This window comes from Scardinius erythrophthalmus (assembly GCF_964197995.2).
Source record: "Scardinius erythrophthalmus genome assembly, chromosome: 4".
Lineage (NCBI taxonomy): Eukaryota > Metazoa > Chordata > Actinopteri > Cypriniformes > Leuciscidae > Scardinius > Scardinius erythrophthalmus.
Genome location: NC_138224.1, coordinates 12,033,951 through 12,043,009, shown reverse-complemented (window position 1 = coordinate 12,043,009; position 9,059 = coordinate 12,033,951). Strand labels below are relative to the sequence as shown.

Below are 9,059 nucleotides of genomic sequence, written 5' to 3'. Positions count from 1 at the left end.
AATGAGTCTCAAATAAGAGAGACATCCGAAATGTGAAATTTGGTGTCCTTCAGGACCAGGGTTTATCTGTGGCAGGGTCGCAGGTGGAATATGCATGCAGTACTGTACTCGCCTGCAGGTGGAGCTGTGATGCAGTGTTTTGAGTGCTTTGCGTTCAGGAATATTGCAGTGAATCAACCTATGATGCCATTGCCAACCATTATTTTGCCTCATATACAGCAAGGTGGAAAAGTTCGTCAGATTGTTGGTTAGGAAAGTAATGCACGCAGCCAAAAATCAAATAAACCTGTTTCTGCAATGCGATTATAAAACATTTATAATATTGCAAGTCTAAGGGTTAATATGCTATTAAATAACATTTCCACCTTATTTTGTTTGTTAGTTAATTTGACGGTCTGGCTTGTTTTTGTTTTATTTGCGAACATCTATTTTGATTGATCTCCGATGAATAAAATAATAAGCGTAAATAAATTGGTGTAAAGCTAATCTCCTGACAAAATGTTTGTATTGCATGTTAACATCCTAATCTCCATCTCCATCTGATCTTGCTGATTAGATATTCAAATCCGTAGTAGAGCGTTCTGTCCGCAGTGTTCAGCCGCGTGTTTCCCCCAAATCCGTTCCACGGTGTAATGCATGCATTGTAGACACATTAAAACACATTGGGGCGCAGCATATGCCTCATTCATGCCAGCCGCGCGCGCTGATTGCAGCCAATAAGATTTTACAATTAGCCCAATCAGCGGCCAGATTCGGGATGTCACTGCGGGCGAGTCAGGAGGGTTTGTAAAACAAGACAGTCGCTGCGTCTCAGCAGAAAGCCACTGACTCACGCCTCTCCTCTGGTACTTGGGAGTCAGCTGCGAACCAGCAAACTCCGAAACAGCCGCTCTGATCGACTGCAGCGCGCACGGCGCGTTCCCACAGCTGCTGCTGCCTCTTCTGCACGCGGACTTCCAGTTGCCGTTTTAGCGCGCTTTAAATTCTGTCAATCAGCACGTCATGATGGAAACTACAGCACGAGCGGCAGTTTTAACGGTCACCTCACCAGAGCTTCAGCTTTAGTCGTTGATGGGATTCTGAAGCTCGTCTGTCGTTTCTGCCTGAGGAAATTAAACGCGAAGGATCTTTGCGATAATAAGTATCTGAGATACTCGAAAACACAGCGAATCGAGTGTTTTAAAGGGCGTCTGGCTGTATTTGTGGAGTAAGTGAGTTGGGATTCCTGTGAAGGTGCCCATCATCCGCAGTGTGAGCGCGACTGCGGCGGTGAGGTGAAATACGCAGCGAGAACAGGTAAGCGCTTGACACGGGACAACCGTATAACAGGATTGGTGTTTTACATCTTCAACTTGTTATTTAACGGAATAGCGACTGGGAAATGTTATTTGAGCAGGTAGGTAAGCGAGGCGTGTTACCTGCTATGTAGTATAAGGGCGTGCTGTGAGGAGGGCAATGCACCATCCGCACCCGTGCGTTACTGGATTGTGTTATTTTACTCTCTGGAGCTTTTATCTTTTAAAACTAGGAACAGCATAGGCTATTGAGATTTTTATACTGCAGTTTTAAGATATGCAATTCTTTATGGAAAGCACATAAGCGCATAGACTGTCAACGACTCTTAAAGGGATAGTTCACCCAAAAATTATTTTCTATCAAATTTCCTCAACCTCACGTTGTTCCAAAGCCATTTTACTTTCTGGTTAGCAGATGTTGGGCATAATGACAGCCTCCGTCTCCGTTCACTTTTATTGTATGATTATTAAGGCTGTCAGTCCCTAATATTGTGCATTACACCCTTTCGTGTTCCGCGGAAGAAAGTCAGACATGTTCGGAACAACATGAGGTTAAGTTAATGACATAATTTTTAGTTTTCTCCGATCTGAACCTATACGACTTAAGATTATAAGATTGTTATTACAGTTTGTCACAACATCAGTCTCAAGACGTGATTTATGATAGAAAGTGGAGTTGACGCAGTTCGCATGCTATTCATTATTTTACGCACATGTTTCTCCGCGAAAGCGCTATTTTGGAAAGACTCTGGATGGCTGGCCAGAGATTAAACGCTACAAACAGCACTGTTAAAAGTCTAAAGCAAAATAGAGAGAGCCCGTTACTGGCACGCGGCTGTCGCGCTCGCGTTAACTCGAAAGCGCAACTTGTTCTCTGTGAGCCGCGTGCGTGAGCGCTTCCGCTCTGCGCGCGCTTTACCTGCCGGCACAGGGTGGAGAAAGAGCGGCTGGCCATCATGTGTGAGATTTAACCCTCAGCATTTCTGGCAATTGCCGTGCTGTTTGCAGATACGAAGTGTGTCATACTGTTTGGCACACCTTAGTTCCCCGTAATCGTGCGTAATTTTCAGTTATTTCATCAGGGTCTTAAAAACAGCGGTCTGTTTTACGCGCCCATGGTGGTGCTCTCTATCTATCTTATATTTACATAGATAGATGTAATTATGGTTGGATAAAGAGTTTTACCCTAATTTGCATGTGAAATCAGGGGCAGCTGCAGCAGTGTCATGACTCTGTTCACCGAGGGGTCCGTTGACCATTTGAGACATTGTCTTGACTCAAAGCAACACATCTGCAAACCCTTATGACTGCCTCAATGCAGCCGGGATCAGCTGAGGACACATTTAACGCATGGTTCTGATGTTCAGTCTGTCCGTTGTACACATCACATGTCTTCAGCCCTCACAGCTGTGGAAATGAGTATCATCTTCAGTAATGCATCACTGCTGTTTGCAAACCTTCTAATTGCCAGTTTCTCACTGACTTCAACCTGAACCGTTTTGTTATACTCCTCTTTTCTCGGCTGAGGGTGTGAGTCTGCAGGAGAATATAAAGTAATTGGAGGAGTTCACTTGTTTGTGGTGAGTGATATTTCACGAAGGATTCCATTCATAGTGGGACTTCACAGTGTTCACAGACGCTGACTGTGTCTTGAGTTTTCTGTGTATAAATTATGAATTCATGAAAATTGTGTTAATGAAGTATTTTAGCTTTTGTGAACCGAGTGGAATTTGTTCTCTTTAGAGGCTAAGACAGGGCTTCCGTGCAGTGAGTGAAGGATTGTCTCTGCATGTTGGCAATTGTGGCTTGCCTTTCAATAGCATAAAGCTATAGGTGAATGGCAGCATTTGCATGCAGTCGAGAGGCAACAGCATGGCAGTTTTTTGTTCATTCGTTTGTATAAAGTGTAGGTGCAGATGAATGCGTTAAGCACTCAGTGCAGTCAGAGTGCCCCTGAGTTTCAAGGAGAAACAGCAAGTACCATCAGACTGTGATAAAACACGAAACTTAATCATTTCATCGTGTTCCAGTGGCGTTTCAGCCTTGAATGCTTGACAGTCTGCTAGTCTCTTTGCCCCCAGAGAGCTTTAAGAGACCTTAAACGCAGTGCTATCAGCAAGGATGAATATAATGTTGACATTTTTCAAAGTCTTTCTCTTCTTGGCTGTAGTTGAGAGATAAACTTGGAGATTGAAGGGAATATGGAATGCATTGAATGAAAACATGGCATTATTAATAATGTGAGAGACATTAAAATATTAGAAATGTCATAGTTGTTAGAATGAGTCCACTGTATTGAGCAGATATGTAGCATGTAAGAGTGTGTGTTCACATGCACTAGAGTATGAACGAGCAGTTGAGATGAGGCTGAATGACTGGTTTGGAAACTGGTGAATGACTCCCTCTGTTCTTTCAAAGGAAGAGCCGTTTTCTCTGTTCTTATAGGTTACTGATTGGCCAACCATGTTTAAGTTTTGCTATTGCTCTCCAGTAAAATAGTTATTATTAATTTTATGGTGAGAATAATGGCTTTGGTTTCTTAACTGTTTTTTTTAACCGTGTATGGAGTTTATACATCTGTTGTTCTGTGTACTGTGAGAGCAAGTGTATCTTTACCCTGTTACCCAATTAAATAGCGGCTTGATGAGTTGACTTTGGGAAACTGATCTTGAACTGCATGAGCTTTGAGTAAAAATGTGTTTCATTCGAACAACTCGGTAAGACACAATAGCCAACAGGAATCTTAGAGGAAGAAAAATCAATTTTTGTAATCTTGTTGTGCTTAATGAGACTCTGCTTGAATGTTTCCCTCTACTGGCCTGGTAAAAACCTGTTTGCGTGTGTGCGGTTGGACAAATGAACCATGTACCAAACCCTACTGTTATGATTTGGTTACTACAACAGTATTTACGTATCTTCCCACTATTTGTGTTAGTTTAGCAACAAGCACGTGTTTGCCGTCATCGGAATTTGTCCTTTTATGTATGTAACGTGATGTTTCTGTGGAAAGTAAATGAACTTAGTACCTGGAAACTGTTTTGTGCATTGGCAGAACAGTTTATTTGCACAGTAAATATTTATGTTAGGAACATAGCGAGAACGTTGCAGATCTGTCCGTGCGTATGACCATATGCTCATGTCATGTGCAGTTCTGTGTGCAACTGGATGGGATCTGTATAGGTAAATGTGTGAATTGTGAGTGACAGTTCTGTCTGCTTGTGACATCTTCAGAATAGACCCCCGCTGTGCGTCCCCCACGTCCCACCGCGTGTGCGTGCTGGTGCGTATGTGAGAGCCTGTGTCTTTGTGGATAATGAGGAGAGAGTGATTTCCACAAGTGAGAAACTCAGCTTCCTGTCACCACTGTGGTACATGTGAGTCCCATTACGAAACTACAGGCTGTCCGTCTTTGCTTATATCTGCTTTTTCCAACCACCAGTTTTTGTCATCTTTTCAAAATGGCTGTTTGTTTTTTTAACAACTTAATCCTTGTGTTTACAGTACAAGTCTGCTGGTTGTAAATTTCACTAGCACCTCATTTGTGTGGTGCAGATAATCCAGCAATGGAAATATAATAAGAAAGCTTTGGATTTGATGTTAATGTGGTGTTGCGGTTTAATTTCAATGGTAGACTTTATTCCCACATGCCTTGTGATCTTAGACTAAACATCAGGACTAGTAGGCTAACCCAAAGGTTATGTTCAAATCTATGAACTAACAGCATTGTGCACTTAACTTTAAGCTCTGTTCACACTGACAATTATTTTGGGGCAGAAAAGCAACTGAAAGTCATTGGATTTCAATGAGGGTTGCTGGAAAAAAAGTGATTTTGATTCACGTCATGCCCTGTTGCACAGCAGACACATGCCACTATAGCAGCCGCCAATGCAGTGCCATTGTGAATTGGGCTTATGTTGTTCCAAATTTGGAACATTTTGTAATGATGAACTTGGTGATATAACCTCTCCTCAGTGTAGTTTCAGTAATATACCTGAGGAAAAAGAGCAGAACAAAGTATTTCTGGTACAGATCTTCCCGGGGGTTTGGCCACGAGGATTATATTGAAAACATCCCTCTGTGCTGGCTTTTATATTTGCTTCTGCTAAGCCATGCGTGACAGGTAATAAATTAGTTTTGTTTCAGATGCGAGAAATGATTTGAAACCTGCAGACAGGCATACATATCTCATTTCTTTTGTAGGTGAACTTGCTGTTTGAAACATCCTCAAATCTCAGTTTTAAAGTGGTGTCAGAATATTTTTTTTTATTTTGAAGTAAGATTGTGTCCCTGACCCTTCAGGGAATTGTACTTGTGATTTGAGGTGAGGCGACTTCTTGTTGACTTTGGTTTCAATCTGTTTAGCATTTGTCTGGGAGATAAAAGCACGGTACATTTGCCTTTGACGTTTCTGCATTCTGAGTTGCCAAGGTAAGGTTTAATTCACCCTGACAGTAAGCATTGGACTAAACAAAACAACATGTTTTTCGCTGTCTTGATTTCTGTAGGCACAGACTCCATTCAGCAAACTGCAACTATGTTGTAAATGTCTGTACTATATAACAGATGCATTGAAGCTCGGCAGTGTGTACTGCATGTCTGCAGTTGCATTTGTGTATCCAATCTGTGAATGTCTATGTGGCTTTCTTTCTCTGTGTTCTGTGCATTAGGCATCTCCGTTGTATCAGTGAGCTTCAGTCCCTCAGCCACCCACTCACACATCTATAAGTGTTCCCATGGAAACATGACTTTTTAGCTCCATTATCCCTCTTAATGTACCTCACCACACACAGATATACACATACAAATCACAACTGCAGTGTGGGCTAGAGGGCGCCAGTGAGTCCTGTCATCATGGGCAGTGATAAAATTCAAGGTGAATGGTCATTGAACTCATTCCATAAATCAGCACGGTTCATTTGTCATCCATTGAATAATCAGATAGCGGATATGCTGAGTTGATTGTTAATTGAGTGTTAATTATTCCTCCTTTATAGGAATCCACACATTTTTCAGGATTATGAATGGTGCTGTATCATTTCTGGGATGCAGACAAGGAATTATAGCTGTTGCACGGTCCCCCTCATCAGCATTTTGTGCCCCTGCCATCCTGTATTTTTCCATCACCTTCAAGATAAACGTTTTCAAGCCCTCATTGGATGTGCTTAAAAGTTCTTTTATTTGGCACAGCTTAACATGAATGAAGGTGAAATTTGAATCTTGTCAGGGTGATTCATGTCACTGCTGTGCTTTGGGATGGAACATCCTCTTAGAGTAAAAAGGGAAGATAAACATGGTAAATGCACAGGTTATTTCCACTGTTCCAGTGTCACTGTGATTTAGTTTCTGGGGAACGGTCACGCATGCTCACCCAGACCCCTCGGATTCACTCGCACAAGAAATGTGACGTGGTTAAGCATGTAGAAAATCAAACTAAACAGCCTGACCAACTGCAGAAAGGGAAAGAAAAGAGGAATGGATTACGTTTCTTTCATCACAAACCACAGGAGCCCCCTGCTGAAAGGACTCGAAAGCAGCCTTCCGTGTTTACGCCAAGGGCTCTGACAAACAGAGCGAGGGAGGAAGGTAAATAGAAAACAGAATGGAGTGCTATCTTCCTGTCCCGACTCCTGCACGCAGATGAGGAGAAGAGCGCTGGCGTCAGGCCAGGAGCAGAAGGCTGGGCGCAGCGGCACCCGCAGCTCGTTCAATGAGAAAGTTGTGGCAAAAAGTTCCGAAAACGAGTCCACCAACAACCACGGGCCGAATTTGCATTTGATTTGTATAAAATGCATATTGATGAGACTCATCTGCATATGTTTTTGTAGCCACTTGTGACGGTAGAATGGTGTGTAATCTACCAGCGGTGGACAATAGCTCATCTGTCTACTCGCACGCATATGGATGGAAGGGAGCACATCACGGTCAGCCTTCATCAAAGATACTTCTGTGTGCGCCTCGTTCTTCATTATCTCTACATATGACACCCATGATGGTTTGCCTCCAGGCCATTACCAGTGTGACATCTTCACTCATGCTACCATGCTCGTGGGTCTGTGTGTGTGCTCATGCAAACGTCTTTATCGTCAGCACTTGAATGGTGCTGTTGAAAGTCAGTGTGACCGGGAGAGTCCATAGTGCAGACAGTAATCATTTTTTTGTGGGATAGGGTTGCTTTTGCCTTTATGGAAATATCTGGACTGTAGAGCCTTGGAGTAGGAAGCAAAGGATAATGCATTGAAAATGCTTTTGTGTGTGTGTGAGATAGAGAGAGAGTCATATTGATGACTCATACACTTTTGATGTAATTCCTCCAAAATGCCTCTAAATGAGTGAGTCATTTCTTGAACTAATTCTTAGCAGTAATTTAACGGCTATGGTTGTCTGAATAATGTGTTATCAGAATAACTTCATAAGACTTGACACAAGCAGATATTGACTTGACTCACAGCATGATTCTTCAAAAAACAACTGTAATTATCACAATAGCTTTAATATAAACAGTCTTGAAATACAAAGTCATTTTTGCATGGGGAGGAGAAATCCTATAAAAATCCAAGCATACAAAAATTGTCCCCTTGTTCTTAAACTCTCTGCTGCCTTATGGTTATACCGACTGACATTGTTTACTGTTGTGTTGCTACTGTTACTTGATTCGTCTCTTGCCGTTTCAAGCTGTAATATGCACAGACGCAATGTTTTTTTCTTTGCTAGAGGAATAATTTGAGTTGCTTTTCTTGTGACCTTTTGGGAAACCGTTTCCATCTCTATTCTCTCTCCCTCTGTCCATTCTTCCCTTTGGTCTCACGGTTAATGTGGAGGTGATGATTTATCACTTGTGTGAGTCTGTAAGAAAATGGGTTTTCTCCTGGAACAGTGGTGGAGCTGACAGATTCTTTAAAACTGTGCTTTGCAGCCTCACTGGCAATTACAATGTGGTTCCAAGCCGTTCCAGTGTGTTCAATTGACTCTGATGGGGCAGTAATTTATTTTAGGCTTTGAATCTGCACACATCTGCTTTCTGAGTGCTAGATTTAATAGGAAAAGAGTGCAGTTTAACCTAAGCGTGTTAGAATTCAGCGGTCATGTTCCTAAAGTGTGTCCACCCTCATCAGATCACTGCCAACAAGTGGGAAGAGGCTTCATGATTTATGGCAAGGGCTTATGTCCAGTCCTAAAGGCCATTCACAACCAATGTGATAAAGATGATACATTTAATAATAATTTTAACTACAAAGTTTTAATAATCATTCTAATTCTATGAGAACAGGGAAGTCCACACCACACCTGAAATGATAACGGCACTGGAACAATATGCTCATCACAAGCTCCAGATGAAATCTTTTCCACATTTAATGTGCTTATTTCGAAGAAAAGTTTGCAAAATTGACCTGGACACTCACAGAAATGCATGAGAGTTCTGACTCTTTTGAATGGAAAATTCTAGGAGGAAAGACTTAATCCAAGATTTCACTTAAGGAACACTGAGATGATGAGTGTGTGTGGAGACTGGGAGGGTAAGTTGGATTACCAGTGTTGAAGCCAGTTGTGTGTATCAGGGCCTCAATTCCATGATTATTCCATCCCCCCTCACACACACACACAAATTAAAAACACAGTTTAACGGTTTATAATAATCAGTCCAAAGCTTGTGATTATCAGGCATTTATGTCTAAGAAGTTAATCTTCCATCCAGGTCCAGTTCATCCAACACTGTTTGAACTGTATTGGGGGAGATTGCGTATTAATACTGTGTGCAGACCAGTT

General features: G+C 42.0%; 1 protein-coding gene across 1 annotated transcript in view; it reads left to right on the top strand.

The window, feature by feature from the left end:
* Nucleotides 1–755: 755 nt before the first annotated feature.
* plxna4 (plexin A4) overlaps nucleotides 756–9,059 on the top strand; it is a 205,986-nt gene continuing 197,682 nt past the window's right edge. The window contains exon 1 of the mRNA XM_081363538.1: nucleotides 756–1,296. The gene's annotated coding sequence lies outside the window, so the exon portion shown is untranslated. The remainder of the gene's footprint in view (nucleotides 1,297–9,059) is intronic.